This window comes from Peromyscus californicus, unplaced genomic scaffold (assembly GCF_007827085.1).
Source record: "Peromyscus californicus insignis strain IS unplaced genomic scaffold, ASM782708v3 Scaffold_10__1_contigs__length_136768540, whole genome shotgun sequence".
In the NCBI taxonomy this organism is placed as follows: Eukaryota; Metazoa; Chordata; class Mammalia; order Rodentia; family Cricetidae; genus Peromyscus; species Peromyscus californicus.
In genome coordinates this window covers 78,177,800-78,202,769 of record NW_026294391.1, presented here as the reverse complement: position 1 = coordinate 78,202,769, position 24,970 = coordinate 78,177,800, and the positions used below count along the sequence as shown (strand labels likewise).

Sequence of the window (24,970 nt, the reverse complement as noted above, 5' to 3'; positions counted from 1 at the left end):
ATGACCAGTGATTGTTCATTCCTGTTATTTTTTGGTGGTGATGGGTGTGTACTTCTCTTCGTTGGGGTTTACTGCTGTGGCTTTATCTATTGCCTGTGTTTTCGAGGGTGCATCTGACTTCCTTAGGTTGGAATTTTCCTTCTAGTGCTTTCTGTAGGGCTGGGTTTGTGGATAAGTATTGTTTAACTCTGGCTTTGTCATGGAATGTCTTGTTCACTCCATCTATGATGATTGAAAGTTTTGCTGGGTATATTAGTCTAGGCTGGCATCCATGATCTTTTAGTGTCTGCATTACATCTGTCCAGGTCCTTCTGGCTTTCAAAGTCTCCATTGAGAAATCGGGTGTTATTCTGATGGGTTTGCCTTTATAACTCACTTGGCCTTTTTCCTTTGCTGCTCTGAATATTCTTTCTTTATTCTGTACGCTTAGTTGTTTAATTATTATGTGGCAAGGGGACTTTTTTGGTGGTCTAGTCTGTTTGGTGTTCTATAGGCTTCTTGTATCTTCATAGGCATTTCCTTCTTTAAGTTGGGAAAGGTTTCTTCTATGATCTTGTTGAATACATTTTCTGTGCCCTTGAGTTGGTATTCTTCTCCTTCTTCTACCCCTATTATTCGTAGGTTTGATCTTTTCATGGTGTCCCAAATTTCTTGGACATTTTGGTTCATGACTTCGTTGGCTTTAGTGTTTTCTTTGACTAATGAATCTATTTGTTCTACTGTATCTTCAACGCCAGAGATCCTCTCTTCCATCTCTTGCATTCTGTTGGTTATACTTGCATCTGAAGTTCCCGATCGTTTACTCAGAGTTTCTATTTCCAGCATTCCCTCTGTTTGTGTCTTCTTCATTTTTTCTATTTCCCTTTTCAGGTCTTGGACTGTTTCCTTCATTTGTTTCATTGATTTTTCTTGATTTTCTTTCAGTACTTTATTGTTTTCTTCCAGGACTTTATTGATTTCTTCTAATTTGTTTGCCCCTTCCTCTAGTTGTTTACAACGTTCTTCCCATTTTTTTTGTCTTTTCCTCTACACAAGCCTCTAGCTTCTTCATGATGTCATTTATAAGGCTATTTTCTTCTGCTTCTTCCAATTTCTGATGTTCAGGTCTAGGTGTTGGAGGAGGGCTAGGTCCTGGTGATGCTGTATTGCTATTCATTTTGTTGTATGTGTTTCTGCCTTGATGTCTGCCCATCTCCTTGTGGTTCATTCTTGGCCTTATCCGCACACTTGGTTCAGACAGAGCTGACAGATTCAGGAAGTCTCTCTCTCTTGTCCAGATGGGAGCTCTCTTGTCCAAATTGGAAGTCTGGACCAGGATGGGAGCTCTTGTCCAGAAGGGAAGTTCAGGGCAGGATGGGAGCTCTCTCTCTCTCTCTCTCTCTCTCTCTCTCTCTCTCTCTCTCTCTCTCTCTCTGCTCCAGAAGGGAAGTCCAGGGCAGGATGGGAGCTGGGGGCCGGCCTCTAAGTCTCAGGAAGTGGCTGGGGTCTCGGACAGATGGGCGTGGGGGCAGGGCGTCGAAATTGCAGGGTCTGCCAGGGGTCTTGGAGAAGGGGATCCTTCCCTGTGGGGCTAGAAGGGAACCTGCCTGGTGGCCAGAACCTGGGGCCAAGTTGGGCAGGTCTTCCCCAGAGTGGCTGGTGCCCAGGGATGGGGTCCGGGGCAAGCTAGGGCACTCACCTGTGCTCCAGAAGGGAAGTCCAGTGCGGGATGGGAGCTGGGGGCTGGCCTCTAAGTCTCAGGATGAGGCTGGGGGCAGGGCGTGGAGATGCAGGGTCTGCCGGGGGGTCTTGGAGAAGGGGATCCTTCCCTGTGGGGCTAGAAGGGAACCTGCCCGGTGGCCAGAACCTGGGGCCAAGTTGGGCAGGTCTTCCCCAGAGTGGCTGGTGCCCAGGGATGGAGTCCAGGCTGAGCTCTCATGAATTAATCTTATCAATCAATTAAATATATCTTCTTTTCATGTACCAGGCACTATAATATACATATAATAAAATGCTAAAAAAACCAGAAGATTCTTATTTTTCGACTATACTATTATATAATAGTATCATATATTATTGTTATTTGATTATGCACCATTAGACATTTCTGTGCATTTTCTGCAACATTTTTTTCATTTATTTGACTCTATTTTTATTCTAGATTTGGTTCAGGCCTTAAGCTTGATGTTAAATAGGAATATGTAGTGGTTTTCTTTAGTATTTTATTCCAGGTATATTATAGTGCCTGGAACATAATCAAATAATCTAAATATTCTATTGCTGAAGGAAAGGAGATCAGTTGGACAGAAAGAATTAAGAACCACAGACAAAATAAAGGCAAACACTTTGGGGGAGTAAAAGATGATGAATACAGATGACTATAAAGAACCCAGCTGGAGATAAAGGAGAGAAAATTTAAAGTGGAAGTGTAGTTGTGTTACATAATGTTGAGCTTTGATCACAACCTTAAAAAGTTTAAATTAATAGAAATAAGAAGCTGTGCAGTCTCTCTGTGTGTGTGACTTAGTGTGTTTTAAAAAATACATTTTATTTTAACTGCATCATGGGAATATAAAACACATTCAGATAAACCAGCAAGCTAGATAAAAAGAGATGACATTATCTTAGACTACAGTGCTAGCCAGATAGACGGACAGCAGCTAAGTGCAAGGTAAAATTATAGTACACAATTTGATGATAGATCAGGGGTAGTTTGAAAGAATCAAAGGTGATATCTTGATTTGTGGAACTGGTTGGAGAATAGAGATGATAAGTAATTGTTTCCAGATGTTAACAAAATATTAAATTTTGTGCGTAATCTATGTGAATTGTGAAACACACAAGAAGATATGACATGATTTTAACAATGAATAGGTATTAGAAAATCTCATTGACCCATGTTTCATGGAGAAAGACATAAGTTGTCCCTTACGAGTTTCTTCAGACACTTTAATATTCTGAGTTCTAATCTTGGTTTTACCACTAAAAAACTATATGGTCTCTGGTAAGATATTCAATTTTCTTGAGCTCATTCAAAGACAAAATGATGTAGCTGGGTTATATAATCTACAAAGTACATTTACATTATTGAAGTTAATAAGCAAGCCAACGACAGGATTTTTTTTATACTTTCATACTATGAATGATCCAGAAGTAGTTGGTACTAAATTATCAGCAGTATAACACAAAATATGTAATGAAGTCAGTTATTCAACTGATAGAAATTAGCTACATGACTATTTTGAATAAAAGTTTCCCCCTTCTTTGTTATCTTTCTTTAGCAACAATAATTAAATTTGTTTATCTAACTAGTTCAAATTTCCATTTGAACTATATCTTCAAATACCATTACTTCTGTTGTTTCTGTTGTTAATATTTATCTTCTGAGCTGGGGATACAGCTCAGTGATAGAGAGCTCACTTAGTAGGCTCAATCTCCTAGACTATAAAAATTCTAAATATACCCACTGTTTTCTCAATTATTTCTAAGAATAACTTGTGTATACTATCAATAATGCTATCTTGGTACATTATGTTTTAAAAATAAAAAGAAAGCAAATGTATGCACTAACTGTGAGGTAATAGTTTGAAAGGTTTCAAACAGTCCTGTAACTGAATATATTATAGGAATCAGCACTAAACTTCAGTGAAATTCTTGACACATTAAGCAGTAAGAAATGTTACAAGTTACATATGTGTTGTCTGATAAAAGGAAACCTGTCTGTACTAGAAGCAAAATTCTTCTATTCTGAATTCTGAAAAGAGTGAATTGCAGAGATTCATAGACTGAGAATTCTAAAAAATAGCATACCATTCTTTCTATCTTTCAAGAAAATAAAAAGATTTAAATTTTGAAAATATTTAAGGAGATATAAAATATAAAAGGTAGAGAGTAAATGCTATTTGACATCTAGTAAATACTCTTGTTAGGGGTTTTCCATTTGTTATTTTATCTTCACCCATTTCTTAAGAGATAGATATTACTTACATTTTAAAAACAGTTTCCAAACTTGGAAAACTAGTTCATAGAATGTCATATATATTAATATATGTGTATCCTTTGATGTGTTAAGTGTCACATTTTATTTAAAAATACATACTATATATTTTGATATGATTCACACCATTTACTGCAGATCTTCTTCATCTCCCTATACACTGACTTTATGTTCTTTCTTTCTTTAAAGTGAAGAAACAAATAACCATCCCTCAAAAACAAACAAAAATCCATAAAAATAAGAAAATGTGTGCACGTGCACACACACACACACAAGGTGTCATGGTTTGAAATGTTGGTTCATACTGTTGCTACTGAATGCTACCATTAGTGCTTATTTAATGTCTCCTGAGGTTCAACTTCCCTGGATGAACCATATATCCAGACCATCCGAGTTGCTATGATCTCTTAAAGATATGGAAGCTAATTTGTCTTCCTTATTCTAACTATGGTCTCTTGATGTTTTCTTTCCTTCCTTGAATTTATACGCCACTTTACTCATTCATCTGCTCCTTAGGACCAAGATTATGTATTTGTTGTGTTCAGGATTTTGCAAATAACTAAATCATTTCCTACTATATACCTTTCAAAACTTTTCACCTGAATAAAATGAAGATAGTGTAAGACAAACAAACAAACAAAGCACAAAAAAAGGACCCAAAAATTAAAATTAAAAAAGAATTCTACAATACTAGCAAAATAAAAAGCAGGAAATGAAACCAAAGTATGTGGAAAACAATACTTATATGGCTTCAGTACAGAGTTTACCTGTGACCTTAGAAGTTAAAATGAAATAAATATTTACATTTATGTATGTCATTTTTTAAGCTTCCCAGTTGGAGATTACTAGCTTTTAAAGAATGAGTGTAGTGAACATGAGACTGGGCACATAAGTGTTTAAACATTAGAATATTTAAAAGTAATTTTCTAAAATAGAGTACGTTTTTTTTCAGCCATACAAAAACTTTAATTCAAAATTGAATACAAAACTATATATAGTTCTAAATTCATAAAATTGTTAATGGAGGGAAAAGTTCATAATTTTACATTTAGCATTGTCTTCTTGGGGATAGCATCAAAAGTATAGATAGCTACAGAAAAAAATAAACTGAACTCTATAAAAAAAAATCTAAATCCTTGATGAGTCGAAGGATATTATCAAGATGAGTATAATACTAGTGCTCAGGAGGTAGACACTGAAGGATCAGGAGCTTAAGGTCATTCTCATAGTCAGTATGAAGCCAGCCTGAGCTGCATGAGACCTTCTCAAAACAAAACAGAAACAAAACAAAAAGACATTATTAGCAGAATGAAAAGTCAACCATAATATCATAGAAAATCTTTGTAAATAATGTCTGATAGGGAATTTATATTTCAAAATAAAACATCCCAAGTGTATTAGGCAGTGTTCACTAGGGGAACTGAACAACTCAAATATGTGTTTTAAATACTGGCTTAAATGATGAGGGTTGTGTAGTCCAGCAATGGTCATTTGCATGATGGAGACCCAGAGAACCCATTTGCTGTTTGTTCCATTAAGTTGGATACTTCAGCAGTCCAAATCCATTGCTGGAGCCCTAGAGGTTTCCTGGAGAACTGCCGATAATCAGCACAACAGAACTCCAGAGAAGCTGGAATCTGTTATCAGCAGAAGATGAGAGTAGCAAAAATAATTATATTTTATCCTGAAGTAGAGAAGGCAGGCCAGGGATACTGCTTTTTCCTTGGGGAATCTTTATAAAAGACCCTTTAAAAGGTGCTACCAACTTTGAGGATATGTTTGTCCCCTTCAGTAAATCCTATAGAAATGGCCTCAGAAAAACACCTAGAGTTGTTTCTCCTAGGCTGATTCTGAATTCCATGAAATAGATAAGGCCAACCATGGGCTATGAATATAGTTCAGTTCAAAGAGTGTTGATCTAGTAATCAGGAATACCTACATTGGAACCCCAGCACTGTGTAAAATTGGGCATAGTATCACAGGTCTGTAATCATAGCACTAAGAAGATAGAAACAAGAAAATTAAGAATTCAAGGTCATTCTTAATTACATAAGAAGTTTGAGGTCGCTGGGCGGTGGTGGCACACGCCTTTAATCCCAGCACTTGGGAGGCAGAGCCAGGCGGATCTCTGTGAGTTCGAGGCCAGCCTGGGCTACCAAGTGAGTTCCAGGAAAGGCGCAAAGCTACACAGAGAAACCCTGTCTCGAAAAACAAAAATCAAAACAAAACAAGAAGTTTGAGGTCAATCTTATCTACATGGCACTGTAAAAATGAAAGAACCAAAATAACAGCAAAAAAAGAATCACCATGAATCCAATATTGTCAACTTCCAAATTAAGGCAATAACTCAGGAATTTCCACTTCTCTTCTCTCTCTCTGTCTCTCTCTCTTTGTCTCTCTGTCTCTGTCCCTATCTCTGTCTGTGTCTCTCTCTCTAACACACACATACACACACACACAGCATCCTAAAAAAATTTTAAAGTTTTTACATTTTTTAAGAGCAACAGCAACAAATACCAGAGGATTAAATAATGAGCTAATATTCAACACACAGTGCTGGAAAATCTGGATATCTACTTGTACAAAGCAGAAAGTACATCCCAATTTTTCCACTCATACAAACAACAATTTAAGTAGAGCAAAGAACAATATAAAATTGAAAATTAAGCTACTAAGGTAAGATAAAAAGGAAAAACTTTGAGTTGTAAGTATAGGCAAGAACTTTCTGAGTAGGATGCTAATATCGCAGGAAATAAATAGCAAGAAGTAACAAATGACATTTCATGAAGTAAAATCTTCTGGTCAGCAAAGCAAACAACAAACAGATTAAAAAGAAAAACTACAGAACAAGAGATGTCTTTGGCACCTATTCACTTGTCACATGATTACAATCTCGAATAAATGTAAAATTTAAAAATTAACATGGGATCCAATTAATAAATATCTAAATGAATCAAATGGCTTTCTCAAACTAGCTGTGTGATGTTTGTTATTAATGAGTTAATTAGGATAAAGCATAATTGTTGAAAAACTACAAATGATCAATAAATGTATGTCAAAAAATGTTCAACATATTTAGTCATCAAGTCATTGTTGTATTAATGTGAAGAGACACCATGACCACAGCAACTCTTATTAGATAAAACATTTAATTGGGGGCTTCTTTACAGTTTAGTCCATTATCATCATGGCAGTGGATCATCACAATAGGCATGGTGCTGGAGAAGTAGTTGAGACCTACATTCTGATCCACAGTTAGAAAGAGAGAAAGACAGAGGGAAACAGAGAGACTGAGCCTAGAATGACCTTTTGAAACCTCTGTGACATACTTTTTCTAACAAGGCCATGACTCTTAATCCTTCTAATCCTATCAAAGAATTCCACCCCCAGTGAGTAACCATTGAAATACTAGCCTATCAGAATAATTCTTATTCAAATAACCACATCAAGAAAATGCAAATCAAAACTAATTTTAGATTATCTCAGTCCAGTAAGTAGCAGACTGAAGCACCCACAGATGAGTGAGGTCAGAGACCACACTTCAATCATTATGTTAACCTCAGAGTAATTTTGACCATACAAAGTGTAAGTCCCTTTCCCAGAGTTCAAGGAAGCATCGCCAGACCAAAATTCACTAGACCATTTGGTTTACATGCTGACAACAACAGTTTACACTAAAGTGGAATGTGCCTTACACATAGCCACCAAAGTTGGTTACCCTATAACGTTCTTTATCAAAGATTTCTTTTCTTTTTCTTTTCCTTTCCCCCTTCCTTCCTCTCCAAAGATTGAAGACAAGAAACAAATTGCCTTGAATCCTTCTTTATTACACAGCCTGTTACATTTTCTGTACCAATCAAGTCTTGACATAAATCTGATGTGCTCTGTCATCATTTTTTCATTTATTTTTCCTCACTAAGTCCAGGAATTACATACTGAGTCTGACCAGGCATCCTTTCTTCAGGACCAACTTGGATCAGTCCTAATCCACTTTCTCTTAAACAATGCTTGCCTTACTTTGTCTTAAGGATTGATGGTAAGAATGTAAAGAAATTGGACCTGTTGTGCATTGCTAGTCAAAATGTAAAATGATGCAGCCACTCTGCTAACTATATAGTGGTTCCTCAAAACTTATACAGAGATTTACTACATGAATCATCGATCCTACTTCTCGATATATATTCTAAAGATTTGAAAGTAGGTAATCAAACAGATATTTTATACCCATGTTCTCAACAGCATTATTCACTATAGCAAAAAGGTGGAGGCAACTCAACCCTTCCTTCAGCAGGTGAATAAACAAAATGTGGTATACATTGGGGTCTTAGATTTAAAAGGGAGCAAAAATCTGCTGCATGCCTGGATGAACTTTGATGTTGTTAGGGTGCATGAGATAAGCCAGTCATTGAAAAATGTGTTTTAGAATTTCACTTACCTAAATACCTCACAAAGTCAAGATAAAAGGCAGTATAGCAGCTTCCTGAAAACTTATTAACAGGTATAGGATTTCAGTCTAGAGGAGATGAAACTGTTTTAGAGAGATGGTAATGTCAATTCATAGGAAAGCAAATGTACTTAATACAGGACTGTACATTTGAATATATATTCAAATATATTTCTTCAAAAAAGTAGATTCAAGAATCACAAGTTCACTAAGAGAACAGTAATTTGTCTCAATGAGTAAGAATATTTGCCCTGCAAGCATGAGGATCTGAGCTCAAATTCCCAGCACCCATAGAAACAAACAAAAAACAAAATAAAACAAAATGGTCATGGGTGGATGTGCCTATACCAAACCAAACTGTTGAAATTTGCTATCTACCCAGCCTAGCTGAAATGGTAAGCTTCTGGGTAAGTGCAACAATCTTTTAAGACAGTAAGGCAGAAAATACCAGACACCTGAGATCTTCCTCTGGCATCTTCTTGAATACATACAGGTACAGAAATCCACACACTTGCATGCAACACACACACACACACACACACACACACACACACACACACACACACACACACACACACACACACACACACACACACCCCTAAATAAAAAGAGAACAGTAAATTTAATCTTAATGATAACTATGACATATTTACTGTAACTGCTAAAAGTTTTATATATAAACTCAAATGTATACTGGTATGGTAGATTACAATTAGTTAGGGAAGCTATTCTAAATTTTACTTGCTGCCACCCTCAGTTCTTAATACAAGTCTTTCTTTTTGACGATGAACACATTTTTGCCTCTGGTCTTTCCCTTTGGTCTTTCACAGGTCTTTCTGGCTGATATCATAGAACATCCAGTAAAACTTGGAAACTGGTTTTAAACATGTTCACATTTTAGACTAACCCTGAGCAAGATTCTTAAGTCAGAAAAGTGTTCCTCTAACGTATTATTTAAAATATTTTCCAACTCATACCAGAGACTCAACTTTCTACTATTAACCCAAACTCTGGGATTTACTCAATTCCCTTATTCCCATGGATATAGAACTGTGCTCTGTCACATTTTATTTTATTTTTTCTGCCACGTTTTAAGAAGCAAAATTCATTTATGGATTCATAAAAACAACAACAAAAATATTTTCCAATAATGTCAAATACTTCCCATATTATATATGGTTTGAATTTTGTCATGGGGTTTCATTATTTCACCTCAAACAGGTGATGTGAAAATTTCAAAGTAATTCCATGGCAAATGAATGAAAAAAAATGAGAAGTAAAAGGGTTTTGTCACGCAACTAAAATTGAATAAAGGTTTCTGTCTGCTCCATCTAGCTATGACTGCAAATTTATATAAAATACTGTTTTTTTCTCAGAAATGATGTGAAAAGACAGAGGTAAAATGTGAATATCTGGGTGGTTTCTTGATATGTTTATAGATCATTTTCTAGACTAGTCCCCACCCCCACATTCACATTCATTCTTTTTCTTCTCTGATCAAACAAGTAATAGAGTAGCATGCTGATCAATGACACACTTAGTAAGAAAAGACACAGTGAATATGGCTCTTTAGCGAGATGGTGCTTTTTGAAAATGTGAAGGGGAATGTTGTATCTAGGTAGCATCACTAAAGACTCATTTACCCATTTGCATAGGAAACTACCAAGATGAAAATACATCGGCCCTGACCTGCAGGCATGACACAGAGTACAGGAGCAGGTACTGGAACATTAGCACCATGGTGAGCTCATAATTTGTTTATTTTTTTTAATTTACTTTCAGCTGTGTAACTTTCTTTAATGCTTCTCCTGTGGCCATGCTGTTTTTAACTTTGCCATGTTTTATTAAAAAAGAAAAAAAAAGATAACACAACAGCAATTGAACTCCAACTCTAGAGAACGAACATCAGCAACTTAGTTGTCTTGAACAAAACAAGATATTTTGTTTTGCTTTAAGGACAGCACAAGTAGAAGCCATACATCTAACAAAACTCTGGAATAAGAGGTAAAAGAAGAACATTTATTTCATCTTCACAGTATCCCTATTAACTTTTTCATGAAGAGAACAATACTTGGACAGAACATCAGTAAATGAACCATAGAGAATCATCAAAGAAGATTGTGCTAGTTTCCTTTGTTTTGTGTCCCTTCATTTCTTCTCCTGAGTTATTTTTCATTATCTACTGGTCCATGATGATTTTAATTTCAACTTACATTCCACTCCATCTGCTGTATCTCTTCTTTCCTCATTTTGATTAACATGACTACAATGAATATATTCATTTTAAAATTAAGACTGAAAATGATATCAGTATTATAAGACTGCCATGCAATAAGAAAGTAGGTTTCATATCTAACAGGTTATATATCCTGCACTACAAACACAAAATAAATTGCCATATTTTCCTTCTAAGAATGTTTTTGAAATATTTTTACCTGAAATAGTCTTTCTGGTTTAGGGTACTTCTAAGGTTATAGGAATTCAATATCCACCTCTTGAAAAGCTATGAATTGTATTGTGATTTTTAACATTCAAAGGCCAGTTTGTCTAGTCTGAAATTGTTTTACGAAACCTGGCCGTTTACTTACAAATTTGAACATAGTGGTCATGGGCAACAGAAAAGGTTCGTTTGTTTGTTGTTGTTGTTGTTTTTAAAGATTTAACCTCAAGTGTGGTGGTGGTGGGTGTGGTGGTGGTGGTGGTGGTGGTGGTGTGTGTGTGTGTGTGTGTGTGTGTATGTGTAGTGTATACATGTGTACATGTGTGGACCTACCCAAGGGCATGAGAAGAGGGTTTCCAATCCCCTGGAACCACGGTTATAGAAAATTGTGTGTCACAGGATGGTGGTGCTGGGAACCAAACTCTTGCCTTGTGTTAAAGCAATAAGTACTCTTCTGTTAAAGCAATAAATACTCTTCTGCTAAAGCAATAAGTACTCTCAACTTCTGAGCCATCTTACCAGCCCAGTAAGGACATGTCTACAGGAGGTGTTTTATTACATTAATGGGTATTATAACTTTGGGATCTGTTCTGAGAACTGGAATGAGGAAAAAGGTTTTAATTTTCTCGTTATTTTTTGACATGTTTCTTTCCTTTAGACACCATTTTAAATCTACATAATAATCATGTATTTTGAGTGAGTTCTGGTCATAACTTGTATGTCTCTTGCTCCTTCATTTGCTTATATGGTGAGAGGAGGTATAATGAACATCTATTAATATTTTATGCAGAAAACATAGCGATAATACTCAACCTCATTACAGCAAATTCAAGCAACCTGTGCAAATGATTGTATGTAAACTAAAGATTTTTAACATATAAAGCAAAGCCATTTTGTGAATTCTTTTTTATTGCTTATGGTAAAAATATTATTTTAACATTTCTTTAAATACTATAAGCTCACAAGAGATACTGGCTTTAATAAGATTCATTTGTACTTTATTTACCAACTCTTACATTGAATACAGGATTTTTTACATGATTGTTGCTAAATGACAAATCATTCAAATATTTCAGGACATTCCATAATTCATTATTTTTCATATTTTATTATTTATGAAGTTAAGGATACCTCCTTAAAGTTATAGTATATCAAGAGCACACACACACACACACACACACACACACACACACACACACACACACACATTGTATAGAATGAAACAAAATCTTTGCTAGAGTTAAGTCAGGAAGTATATGTATAAAATATACAGAGAAAAGAAAAAAATCCAAAACCCCAAACTGTCACTTAATAAATGGGTTTTAGAATTAACAGACAACTCTCATAAGAAATACAAATGAACAGTAGTATTTTTTAAGTTCAATATCTTAATCATCAACACAAAGCAAAATAAAATTATAATGAAATTCTATCTCACCAAGTCAGAATGGCTATCATCAAGAACAGAGACAACAAATGCTAGTAAGATTGTAGGGAAAAGGGAACGTGTAATCTCCAACAGAGTAAATTTCTCTGTACTACATTAAACATTTTTTTTCTGAGGTATCTGTATCAGAAGCAGCCAATAAAATATCATCCATATAATGATAAATAATAAATTGAGGAAATTGTTTATGAGTCATTTCCAGTGGTTGATTTACAAAATGTTGACACAAAGTTGGGCTAGCAACAGTGGCCCCTACTCTAAATTTGGATAGCCAATTCCTGTTCTATCTTGCCTTTGTACAACCTGTATAGCCTTTGACCTATCTTTATAATTCTTCCAATGCTCTTTCCAGGAATATATCCCAATTTAAACATCAATTTACGAACTGTTTCTGAAATTGTAGGAATATTAATTTGAGCCCCCCATTGTTGTAACAAATCTCGTCCCCATAAATTCATGACTATATTAGGATAGCCAAAATTCTAAACTCTGGGCTTGCTGTGCTTGTTCATACTGCAGCAATGAAGCCACACCTGTCAATTCTTTGTAATTCAAGTGCTGCCGCTCTGTGCTGACAGGCAGAAAGAGCTCAGAGTTTTGGCTCTTCACCATTTCTTTTATATCGAAAAGAGCTTTTTCTTCTTCTATTTCTACTGGGAAGAGGCTTTTTTCTTTATTTTTCTTTTATGTGTCCTTCTAATCTTTAGACCTAATTTCAATCTTTTTTCCCTTTTTACTGGGAAAGTCCTTTTTTCTTGATTAAAAATTTCTTCCTTTTTTTTTTGTTTTTCGAGACAGGGTTTCTCTGTGTAGCTTTGTGCCTTTCCTGGAGCTTGCTTTGGAGACCAGGCTGGCCTTGAACTCATAGAGATCAGCCTGCCTCTGCCTCCCAAGTGCTGGGCTTAAAGGCATGCACCACCACCGCCCGGCAAGTTTCTTCCTTTTCTATCAGGAAATTTCCTTTTACTTCTTTTCCTTCCCTGTTTTCTATTGGGAAGATTCCCTTTTTTACCTTCTTTGTTTCCCTTTTCACTATTGAGAAAGGTCTTTTTCCCTGATTTATTTCCTGTCTCAGGAGCCATTGTACTTCTATCTTTAAAAATTGTGCAGTTACTGTTTTTTCTTTTGACGAGCATATTAGCAACTGTACATTTTGTTGTTCCTGAGATGGGGAGTATAATTCCTCATGACCCTGCTGATCCTGGAGTCCTCTTACCATGAGAGCGCTTCCCTCGAGTTCTTTAGATGGCTGGCTCCTCTTGTCCTTCTTCAGGGGATCCTTTTTTCTTCTTCAAGCCACAAATGTCACTTTGGGTGCCAATTGTCATGGTTTGTCATGGCACGGGTGTATGGGTTCAAGCGAATCTGTGAAAAAAAGACTCGGAGACATCTTAAGAATGAATTTAGCCTTTGGTGGCTGCAGAGGGGTCCAGCCTCAAAGGACTAAAGCACTTTCCCTTCACCCAGGTCATTTTTATTTTCTCTCTATTTACAGTTTAGCCAGTTAATTTCTGTATCTTCAAAGCAACCTGAAAGGAGCTCCCAAAGATGAAATGCCAAGTACAAATTCTTCCTGGATTTCTCAGGTACCACGATTTTCCGGTTTCCTCAACCAAGTTTTACATAGGCCTTTGATCCTTGGGAGACTCTCAGACAATCTTCACAGAGGGCAATAAGAGAAACAAAAGTGATAAGAGAAACAGAAGGTGTCAGTTAAACAAAAGATGGATTAGGACTAGATGCTACTCTCTGGTGCCAGGCCAGGAATAGCTCAGCAGGAATACAGCCACAGGAATGTGTATTCATTATACATGGGAGTGCAAACTGGTACAGCCACTATGGAAATTAGTGGAGAATTTTCTTAAAAACCAGAAATTCGAACTGCTGTATGTCTCATTTATACCACTCATGGGTATTTACCCAACGGACTATGTATCCTACCACAGCTATATTTGTTCATCCATGTGTGTCTTTGCACTACTCACAGTATTTAAGAAACGGAACCAGTCGAATTATCCATCAACAGATGAAATGGTAAAGAAATTGTGTCATGGCACATAAATAGGGAGTTTATCCCTCCTGGAAACAAAACTTCCAGGTAACAAAGCTCAAAGCAGAGAGTATTACAAGCAGGGTATGAATACACCTTGCCTCTGGGTACAGAGGCAGAGTGATCAATGTCATATTTCATAATTCATGTATTAACTGGGCCATTATTCTTGCAGATGTCCTTGTCCAAATAATTCCTAGGAACCTTCCAAACATCTATCTCAGTCCAAACCACAAAAACATAGTGTCTTTTATGGCAATTTGATGCTAACCTAGCTTCAGTCCACTTTCTAATAGCACAGTGTCTCTACCTCCCTACTTTTTACTACAAATTTAAAATAACATATTTTACTCTCCCTGGTAGGATGAGACTTTATTTCAGACTCTGCTGCTCTGTCCAGCTTTAATAACCTTTTTACTTGAAGGTTGATGATATTATATGCCTCTGTTCAACTATCTTTCCCAAAAATTCAACACACATGCACAATGTAATTTTATTCACCTGTAAAGGAGAACTAAGTTTATGTGAAAGTTAATAGATCTGAAAAACACTGTGTTAAGTGAGGTGACTGAGACTCAGAAGACAAATATTTCATATTCTAACTTATATATGGGTCCTAGTCTTTTATAAATATACCATTTCTTTATTTTTATAATATATTTATATTATATTTTATGTTTATAAATATAATATTTATTTAAAATATATATATATATATATGGGTGTGAATGTCAGAAGAAGAAGGCAGGAGGTGGGGAGAGAGGTATAAGGGACAAGCAGAATACTTACCTGGCAGGGGAGATACCATGATCACGAAGGTGGTTTTCCCAGGGCGAGGCTTATCCATTGCACTCCGGATGTGCTGACCCCTGCGATTTCCCCAAATGCGGGAAACTCGACTGCATAATTTGTGGTAGTGGGGGACTGCGTTCGCGCTCTCCCCCCCCCCCAAAAAAAAAGGGACAAGCAGAAATGTATAAAGCATGTGGCATAAGAGCTTAAAAAAGGTTATCAGGAGACAGCTAGCATGAAGTTTTAGTGATTGAGCAAGTATGATGCAATCTGAATTTGAATTCCTAGCACTTAAGTAAAATCAGGGCATGGTTTTGCATGTGTATAACCCTAGGATTTAGGAGGGCAAGATACAGACACCAGGCCCTCCAAAGCTTACTTGACAGCTAGCATAGACAGTCTGTGAACTCTAGATTCAGTGAGAGACCTTGTCTCAAAAGATTCAGTGGAGAATGATAGTGGAAAACACTCAACATCTAACCCTGGCCTCCACCACACACACACACACACACACACACACACAAAGGCTACTAGGGTTGCAAGGGTACTAGTCATCTAGGGAAGATAGAGGAGGAGAAGGGGAGAAGAGAAACAACAAAAATGTTTATTTGAGAATTCCATGATGGAACATAATACTTTGATGGCCACAAAGAAATAAATATTAAGTATGGCATATCACATTTTAATGCTTTTTTCATTTCCTGTATAAGGGTACAATACATTTTACAATTGACAGCATCCTAGATTTGAGAAAATATGGTATTCCCTTACTATTGTTACTGAATCAATTTATGTTTTATTTTACAATTGCATTTATTGATCTTTCATAAGTAGAAAATGGCTGCTCTCGTAATTTTCTGAAACTTGGCACCATAATTTTTTCTAGTGAATTATTGTAATTGAATCTCATGATAACTGATGCAACCTCTTAACTTTCATATACAATACCACACTGTAATGATTGGCATACTATATTCACAGTCTAAGAGGTGTATATTGAAGTGTCTAGACAAAAGTACCAATAATAGATTTGGTTCATTTTTTTATAATCAAACATAAAATCCTTTTATCACATACTGTTGTAAAAGCTTTGGTATTGCCGTAATACTGATGTATTAATTTACCAATTTCAAGTAAACCCAAATTGAATTACAACAAGCATTTAAACTTCGGCAGTATTTATTTATTTATTTATTTGTTTATTTATTTATTTATTTATTTATTTATTTATTATTATTATTGCTTAATCTTTATTTTTTTATTTTTTTTATTTTTATTTTGCAATACAATTCAGTTCTACATATCAGCCACGGATTCCCTTGTTCTTCCCCCCTCTGGCCCCCCTCATCTTCCCCCCAGCCCAGCCCCCATTCCCACCTCCTCCAACAGTATTTATTTTGATGGGGATTAGAAAGACACATAAATGCAATAAAATGCCCCTAATACAAATATGTGTATGGTGTACTTTAACTGCTATTAAATATCATTTAGAAATACAGTGCTATGGTTTGAATCTTATACAACTCTCTTAGTGCTTTTTTCCTGGGAGGGCCTATTGGGAAGTGACAAAATTTTTTAGAGGTAGGACCTGTAGAAAGTTATGAGGTGACTGGGGACATGCCTGTGAAGGGGATTGTGGAAATACAGTTTTCCTAATTTTTATTTTAGTCTTCTAGATTCCTGATCATAAGATAAAGGTTTTTGTTTTGTTCTGTACTTCTGCCATGATGTGTGATAACAGACCCAAAGAAACATAGTAAACCAACCATAGACTGAAAATAAATAAATGTTTTCCCTTTTATAAGTTCATTATTTCAGGTGACTGTTATAGTGAGGGAATGCTAACACATATGGATTAATATCTAGAATAAAAATTCAGACAATAATTAAATGATTTACCACAATGCTTTTCCCTTGAAACATATATATGTTTAGAATATAGTGTACTCAACACTGAATTACATAATTTGTAATGTAAAATGTGATTTCTAATAATTAACTATGTGTAAATTTGCTCAGACTTCAAATTGTTGATTTTAAACAGTTAAAATATTTAAATTGTTGATTTCCTATGGGTAGAGTCAATACAGTCCAGGAAATTAAATTGAAATTTATGAAAGCAAAACAATCAAAAATTTTAACCAATTTCATAGTAAATTATGTTAACTTACTATGTTATGTAGTAACATGGAGCATTTCTGGGATCTCAATTTTTATTTGCATAGTACCCTAAGTTACTTCATCATTAGGAGATTAGTCAGTAGCATGTCATGCATTAAGATCCCTGAAGTCTCTTACCAGCTTTTAACAGTCTCTGCATTCCTTCAGCACTTAGAAAAGTACTTGACTCCAGTGGAGTGGCAATAGTAGTTTGGTCAGTACACTGCTGAACAGTGGAAACATACTGCTTAGCACCATTGTACTAACATTTGAATGGGGCATTAAGCTTTTTCCCTCACCTATACAATTCACCAGTTACAGACTTAAAGTAATCCCTCATGTGAGAAGTGTTTTAAATATTATGGTGATATACCTGCATTACTAGATGTTATTATAGATAAGAAACTTACCCCTTAAAGTCTCAGTAAGCTCACCTACAAAACCAGGGAAAACGAGGTTTATATGCAATCAGAAATGTTTTATGAACCCTAAGGTACTACACAAACTTATTCTTTCTTTCTGTGTTCAGAGCTATCATATTGAATGATGTTGAAAAATATACTGATGTTTTGTTCCTAACAGATTTCAAGTTTCATCACTCTTCTTTGTGCCTTATAGCTTTACAAATTCTAGTTGTAGTTCTTACATAAAAATTAACAATCCAAAAATGAAATCATTAATCTAGTTTTCTATAGTGACATCAAAATGAATGAAACAGTAGAATAAGAAGCCAAGAAGCCAAAAGTTCTATACAATGTACACTACAGAATAATCCTAGAAAAACTGAAGACAAAGAAAAAGAAACACCTTTTTTTTTTTTATCCATAGATTGTTGGGATTAGAGATTTGTGTCACACACCATCAATCCCAGTGTTTTAAATAGATATTAGTGATGGTTATGGTTAAGAAGTAGTACAAATATATTTAAAATAGTTAACAAAACTTCCATGAAATAAATTTTTTGCAATAACCTCTTGATAATGACAAAAAGATACGTAATAAAAGATAAAATATGATAAATGTAACATCATCAAATTAAAGTCTTTTACACACCAAAGAACACAACCAAAGGAATAAAAGTCAATCACAAAATATTTGCAATTTATTCATCTGGAAAGGATGTAGAGTCCAGAATATATTAAAAGATGGAAGGCAAGAAAGAGTACAGAACAGGTTAAAAAAGATAAAATTATATTTTATGTATGCCTTTTCATTCCATCTCTAAGGATGTGGAGACAGGAAGACTGCTGAGAAAACAGAAACCCCAGGTTTAGGGACTTAAAATGATATGGCATAGCAATAATGATAGAAGATCACACCAAAGAGCCTGTTCTGGCCTCCATTCATACACATAGGCACATGCATCTGCACATGCATTTGCAATACATCGTACAATTATGTACATACACATGCACATACACACAGACACAAATAAAAATGAATGAATAGGCAGCCCCAGTTGCAGGCCAGCAAGCAAGACTTCTGTGGGCAGGTCTTCCCACCCCCACCATAAATCTTGTAATCTACAAGCCCCACTCCGTTCCCTAAACCCCACCCTCCACCCTCACCTGAGACCTCAGCAGCTCCCTGAGCAGAGACAATGCCAGCTGCGATTGGACCAAGAGGTGAGTGACTATTCTCCCAGCCAGTCAGCCTTGGCTGTCTAGATCTCACTCTGTAGACCAGGCTGGCCTCAAACTCATAAAGATCCCCTGCCTCAGCCTCTCAAGTGCTAGGATTAAAGGCGTGTGCCACCACTGCCCTACCATAAACAAGTCCTGTTTCAACCCTTCCAAAATGTAAATATACTATAACCATATGACCCTGTATTTCTTAACATCCCACAATATATGTTAAATTTCTACTATCAGCCAGGAAACTAGGAGTTAATGTTTAATAAGATTGTGCCTACTAGGAAAGAGGAGAGAAAAAGGATCCTGAGAACATTATATACTAAATGTAAACATTGATTTATGCACAAAGTACTTATACTATTATTCATTTTCTGGAGGGATGCAAGAAAGGTCTTGTCCTTTTGGTAAGAAAATATTCGAGCTATATCTTCTCAATATTGCCCCTTTTCATTAACATTACCATATAATTTGCATTTCCCTGATGGTTAAAGACACAAAACATGTCTTCATGTGCTTATTATCAATGTGTACTGTATTTGAGAAGTGTCTGTTCAGTTCCGATGCTCACATATTGATAGGGTTATATGCTTATGTGGTGTGAGTTCTGTATATAGCCTGCCTATTAACACCGTGTTGGATACATGATTGGCTAAAATTTTCCTCCAATTTTACTCTATACCACAAGTAACAGATTCCATAGTTATGCTCCTATACATGTGTACTTTGTACTTTGATCATATTCACTCCCTGCTTAGCACATTGAAGATACTGCCTGGACATACAAATACACATATTTATAGCAGAAACTAGTCAAGACCAGTAATTTTGTTTTACTATGGGGTTTGATATCGCATTCTTTGTTATTTAAACGCCATAGTTATCCAAGTTTAGTTCTTATAACATGACTTTGTAAACTGATGAGGTAATTAAACTGAATTCAGAATATATTTTAAGTGTAATACATTAATTTTTACTCTCCAAAATTTAAAGAGCACTCAACAGTATTTTTTGGGTGAAAAATAACATCAAATAACAAAACAGTAGTTATAGGGCAAAATACCATTTCCTAATTACTAGTCAATCAGAAATTGTCATTTTTATGAATGCTTATTCAAGTTATTTTAATATTATAAAATTAATCAAGAAAGTCTACAAATATTTGTGATTCTCCTAGTGAGCACTAAACTATCTGCAATATATTACTAATACAAAACACCATGTTCCACAACATTTTTATAATCTAGTGAAGGCCAGTTAACATATGAGTCAGTTGCCTTTTCTTGATAATGTTCATTTTCTGCCAGTCATGCACCTTTTCATAGACTTCTCTTGTGTTACAGTTTGCTTTTTGTTGTGTTATTGTTGTTGTTGCTGTTCTCTTATCAATCACATGACTAGAGTTACACCTTTACAGTTGAATGAAGTATCCCAGTAATGTCAAACAAATCCCTTTGGCTTCCAAATCCCTTTGGAAATAACAGTCAGTCTTTATTGTATAATAAATTAATTTTAATAATAAATATACATTTCAGATTTTTGCAAGCAATTAACAGCTCTATACCATCCATCCAAGAGCCTTTATCAATTTCTTCGGCAGCTTCAGGCTGATCCTATAAGTAGTTCCTGTAATTATAGAACATTTTTTCATTTGCAAAACAGCACAATGCAGGTACAGAAAGTGTCAGAAAGAATTTAAAGTATGCTTCTCAGAGAATGTAGACCTTAAATGTATGATACTGAGAAATCTGAGAGCACTGTTCGCAAATGCACTGTTGCTTTTGCAGTTCTGTGAAAACCTTCAGAATATTCTTGGCAAGTAGATGATTCTTTTGTCTCTCTTCTTTGGGTATAGACATTGTGCAGGAGTCAGAGCTCTTTGGAATACTTCCTAAAAAAATAAGGATTTCCACTTAGAAATTATTTAATATTCATTTGAAATACTGCAGATTGAACTTTATCACTATTAAACTTAACGGTTTATTATTATGTGTTTTAGTTTGATAAAAATTAAATCATGCCAAGAGGGCTAAGATCTTAATAATACTGTCAACCTGTGAGTGTACTTTTAAAGAATGGAATCCAAAACTGTTCTTTATAATGCTCCATCATCAAAAAATTTTGACCTGTTCTATTGCTTTTGAAAGATGTTTTACTTATATAAGTAGGTTTACACCATCATTTGGGTAATATAGAGAATTACCTACATTAACAGATTTTTAGCAAATTCCAGCTGGCACTACTAATCTTTCTTTGCTACAGGCAAAATGAATATCAACAGTATGTATTCGGCACCTTGGAAGTAATGTTTCAAGTGAACCTAGAGGCTACAAAAATTAATTGGAGCACGAAGAGGTGTCTAGAAAATGGAAAAATGAAAATGGTATTTTCAGAAATCTGAAATTATTCTTGTTCAACTCAATCTAATTCAAAATGGATACTGCTGGAAGGGAAGTACAGTAACTAGAATATCCTATATGCTAGAAGCCTAGGCTTAGCTATTTAACAAAATGACATATAATGTTCTTAAGACTTCTGAAGAGAAAACATCCAAGTGTCTATTTATTATAATTGGAGTTATATGCATGGTTAGCATAAAAACATTGTATTTGAGTGACTGTATAGGCTCACATCTCTGAACTATTACCTTGATCCACAATCCCTATATGAATGAAGATGGCAGATTAACAGGCCTCTGCCATTTCTCTTGGGAAATTCATTGTAACTGTAGACAACAAAAGTTCAAAGTTATCATATGAAACCATCTCAGAGAACTCAACATACTACCTGTTATCACTGATACCAAGAACTCTGGTTGCATTTCCTTCTGAAAACATTATATTTCTTTGAGTCAACAGATTTGCTCAGCGATCAATCTAGTTAATACACTTCAGTCTTGAAAATGACCCATGAGGAATCCATTGGGTAGTAATACAACTGCATCTACAGCTCAAAGTGGCAGGTCGTTGGGAATAAAAGAACAGTGAAAATAGTCAAGTAGTTAAAGTATTTCCTTAGCATCTCATGACTCCATTATGGTGCTGTCATTCTTGATACCTAATGCAATAACTTACCAAATTGAATTTGGAGATATACTTGCAAAGTTTTGTCTTTGACCTCTGATGAAACTAGTACCTCAAGACTTCTGCCTTTTTCTGATTGAAAATATGAATCTGTCAGGTCACCTCAATCAGAACTCAAACAGTCTCATAAAATTATCTCTGCACACAGTGTTATTTTTCTATTTTCCTGAGTCGTGACTAAATAATAACCAAAGAAGTAAAACACAAAGTTTAGAGAATATTTTTATGAAAAAGTATTGAAAAGTAAATCAAAAGGTGCACATTCCATGATATGCATAATTATTGATGAACCTGCATGACAATTAGACATACATAATGAACACTTCAAACAAATGACTATAATTACTAACACTTTTATAAAGCCAAATGTCAATTTATTTTTTTTCTTCTCAATTTACTTGTTTGTCAGTATTTATAATCTATATCAACACTGACAGTTTTCCCTGATAGCATACATCTTTTAATCATTATTCTCATCGCACACACCCACACACAATTGGATATCAATGTTCCAAAAACCAAGTTCATGTAATTATTTTTTCTCAACAATGAGTGTTTTCTACAATTGTAACTCATGCTTATGCTTAGTACAAAAGTTTTTTTTTGTTTTGTACTATGTCCTTCATCCATACTTTTGGAAGTCCTATCTATTTCTTTTCTAATCCAAAATTTTAGTCATTCTTAAGGTTAATTTTGCAAATTTCTTTAACTGTAGTCAAACATATTTGACAATTCTCTTGGAGAGAACAAATGTAAATTTCTGTTGATATTTCCTTAATGGCAAAGGCTGCATCTGGGGGATATGAGCTCAGGGATTTAATTACAGAGTAATTGTCACAGTAGGGTTATCTAGTACATTTCCTATGTGAGATCCTTTGCTCACGAATATGATTCTTCATTGTTAAGGCACACCCAAGAATTGGTAGTATCATGCTTTTAAGAGCTTTGGAGGTACAATATATACTGTTGGACCTAACCTTGGAATGAGAAAAAAGGTAACAAATGATGAACATGTGTAACTGTTTTACTAAGTGTACTATAGCATATTACCATAAATGTGGTAGATTAATACTTTATACTTAATACTTTAAGAAATATATTATCTCATAGTTTTGGAGTTAGAAATCTGAACGTCAAGATGTTAGCATGGCCTCTGAGCCTGTAAAAGAAGATCCTTTCTTTTCTGTCTTGTTTCTGAAGATAGCTGACAATTCTTAGCATTCACTGAATAATAACTGTATCATTCCCATCTGTACTTCCATTGTCATATGGCATTCATTTCTGTAAGTTCTCCTATTTTAAAGATAGATGTCATATTACATTTTAGAACTTTTCTAATCAAGTAAAGTCTCATTCAAGACTGGCTTTGAACTTGTTATGTAACTCATAAACTGGTGAACCTCCTGGCTCAGTTCACTGAATTGTGTTTTTATAGTAATGTGTGGACCCTATCTGGTCTAAATTTTTGTGAGTACTATTGGTAGAAATATGGATGCTAAGCATTATAACTTATAATGAACCTCAAACCGAAACAAGGAAGCTGTTGTTAATCTGGTAGAAATTACAAATCCTAAAATTCAATATTTAGCTGAGAAAGTAGCTGAGCAAAATATTAAAAATATGGGCAAGATTCTCCTTGTTGCTCATAGTAAAATGTGAGGGAGTGTACAGATAAATTGATAAGAAAATTATTAACTAAAAGAAACAAAACTAGAAGATTTGGAAAATTTTCAGCTTATTCATTTCTTGAAAACAAAGGAAGCATATTTTAGAGAGACTATCATGGATGTGACAGGACCATCACTCACTACAGGAATGTGGAAGTTTTATGAAACTACTCAAGGTTATATATGTAGACAGACTGCCAGCCTCATTAAAAGGGGACAGGTACAGGATCAATTGAAGAAAAACTAGAAAAAATTCTTCCAGTCTATATAGTAGTAGTAGATAGTCAACTACTATCTAGTCACAAGCCTGCATTATTTTTCAAGACATAAGAAAGAAGACACAAAAAGTTATTCAGTGATCTATGGTGATATTTTATTTGTACTGAAATGTGATTTTATTTGTATGTTAATAAATAAAGTTGCCTGGGGCTCAGAGCTAATTGCAAGCCATAACAGAAGCTGGGCGGCGGTGGTGTACGCCTTTAATCCCAGCACTTGGGAGGCAGAGCTAGGCAGATCTCTGTGTCTTCAAGGATACAGCCAGCATGGAGACACACACCTTTAATCTCAATACCAACCATAGAAGACCTGGAGGTCTGTATAGATGGGCAGTGATGAGGAGGTCATGTGGTTGGGTTTGCAACCAATGAGAGGGCAGAATAGAAAGTAAATAAAAAGGACAAACACACAGGATATAGGTCTCTTGCTGAGGAGGACAGCAGTGGCAATGAAGGATAAGTATTTAGCTCTTAGCTATTGCTCTGACCTCCTGGGCTTTCATCTCTGCATTGGCTCTGTGTTTCTTATTTAACAAGACGGTTACATCTACAGTGATCAGCAATTCTGTGCCTCTAGTCAAACATCTAGAGGTCACAGGACAACAGGTCAAAGCCAAAAGTCAAATTCTGCTCAGTTTCAGAAAGCAGAACCATATTGGGTTAACTACTATGTGCTTGCTATTACCGTGGTGATCTCTCAGCTTCCTGCTCCAGCTGCCTGCTATCATGCTTCCCCTGACATTAAGGACTCTACCTTGAAGCTATAAACCAAAATAAACTCTGTTTCATAAGTTGTTTTTGGTAATGGTGTTTTATTACAGCAACAGGGAAGTAACTAATACATTCCCTTCTAATACTAACTAATACATATCCATTGCTGTCATTAGCCCTTGTTTCCTATCTATACACAAACAAATACATTTTGCTGTATAAGAATGACCTGCCTCATTCTATTATCCTTATATATCCTCATAGAAGTAGATGTACTAAATGAATATATAT

General features: G+C 35.3%; 1 non-coding gene across 1 annotated transcript; it reads left to right on the top strand.

Moving 5' to 3' along the window:
- Window positions 1-15,138: 15,138 nt before the first annotated feature.
- Window positions 15,139-15,302, top strand: LOC128118196 (U1 spliceosomal RNA). Its single transcript, XR_008221046.1, has one exon. It is a non-coding gene; the product is annotated as a U1 spliceosomal RNA (small nuclear RNA).
- Window positions 15,303-24,970: the final 9,668 nt, after the last annotated feature.